This window comes from Pomacea canaliculata, linkage group LG1 (assembly GCF_003073045.1).
Source record: "Pomacea canaliculata isolate SZHN2017 linkage group LG1, ASM307304v1, whole genome shotgun sequence".
Classification (NCBI taxonomy): Eukaryota; Metazoa; Mollusca; class Gastropoda; order Architaenioglossa; family Ampullariidae; genus Pomacea; species Pomacea canaliculata.
In genome coordinates this window covers 13,255,304-13,256,812 of record NC_037590.1, presented here as the reverse complement: position 1 = coordinate 13,256,812, position 1,509 = coordinate 13,255,304, and positions in this window count along the sequence as shown.

Sequence of the window (1,509 nt, the reverse complement as noted above, 5' to 3'; positions counted from 1 at the left end):
GGCTGACAGTTCAGACACACCTGCTAGGCGCACCTTCGTCGGTACACCGACAACCAACGCGCTGTCCATATAACCAGACTGCAAAGCTGGGTACAGTGGACCAGAGATGGGCATTCGCAACTGCACAGTTGGCATGACTGTTGTGTAGCGACCAGCAGTCAGAATCCTGTAGATGCATTGGTAGACTTCCAAGATGTGACGAGCTGCAAGTGCACTGATCAAAGGAATACGGAGGCTTTCAAAGAAACACATTTTTGAAAGTGAGTTTTTGGGTTACTCCATTTGTTGTCATTGAATTAATAGAAGTGTGTTTGAAGTACGTGTAAAGGTTGCGCAACATAGCTTTTTAAACTGTTGCTAAGCCCATTCACAGAATCTGTTATCTGTTTCAAAGATGGTGTCTGTTCTTTCAAAACGTTGGTGCTGATGGAATGGAGACAAGTGATCACAAGCCTTGCGAGAGGAAAGAGATGTAGCACATTATCACGGCTCCACAGAAGCAGGAAAGCATAGTGGTATCAACGCCACAGTGGACAAGCTGCTGTTGCGAAGAGTGAGTGACAACACACCTGGTGAGGTAAAACAACTTGTGCTCCCAGCGCCCTCAGACCGATGGTCTCACATTAGTGCATGACCGCATGGGGCCACGAAAACAAGGATTTGACGCGACTATGTCACTGTTAAAAAAGCCAGAGTGTACTGGCTGGAATAGTACACCGATTTTAAAACACATAGACAATTGTGACAGGTGTGTCTGCTAATCCGTCGGCAAAGTGTGCATACACCTCCAGACATCTGCTCAGCTGATTTGCCCACTTGCAGTGCTGATCATTGACTGTACGAAATTGAAATGTCAAGTGACAGCCAGGAGATAATGTGGCTTAGTGATGGACTGACGTGTTCACCAAGTTTGCACGTCATGGCCATCCCCACAATACACACATGTAAGCACCGAAAGTATTGTCCACCGCTGTTAAATTCTCAGCTCGGAAGGAATGCGTTTCAGAGGTTTGTCTGTCCCCAAAAAAACCAGGCGGACTTCACAGTGATCAGCGGCCGCAGACTTGAGGCAAAGTTGTTCGAGAGAGTTGTGACAGCTTTATACATCAAGAAGTCCCGCACTGAACGCGCATTTACCCCATCCGCCAAGGACAATGCGTCAGATGTGTGAGCCAATTCAGTCGAATCAGTGCACGACCTCCTTTAACGCTTTCTGTTGAACACAAGCGGCGGATGCGCCAGAATCCCTGCCAAGTTACTTCCAGCCTACAATAACAACACTTCCCCGCGAGATCATTACCCTTGTCAAGGTCGGGGGCTTGCTGTGTGTCCGATGAACCCTCCTGAAAGCATATACCGGCCAGCCGGTACACCCAAGCCGGGGCAGGTCAAAGGATAGGTTTACCATCGAATCCCGAACCAATCATCGATATTCCCGGCCCTCCAACAGAGCTTGCGGGGTTGAAGAGCCCACCAGAGGCTTCAGGACAATATCACCAGGATGTTCCG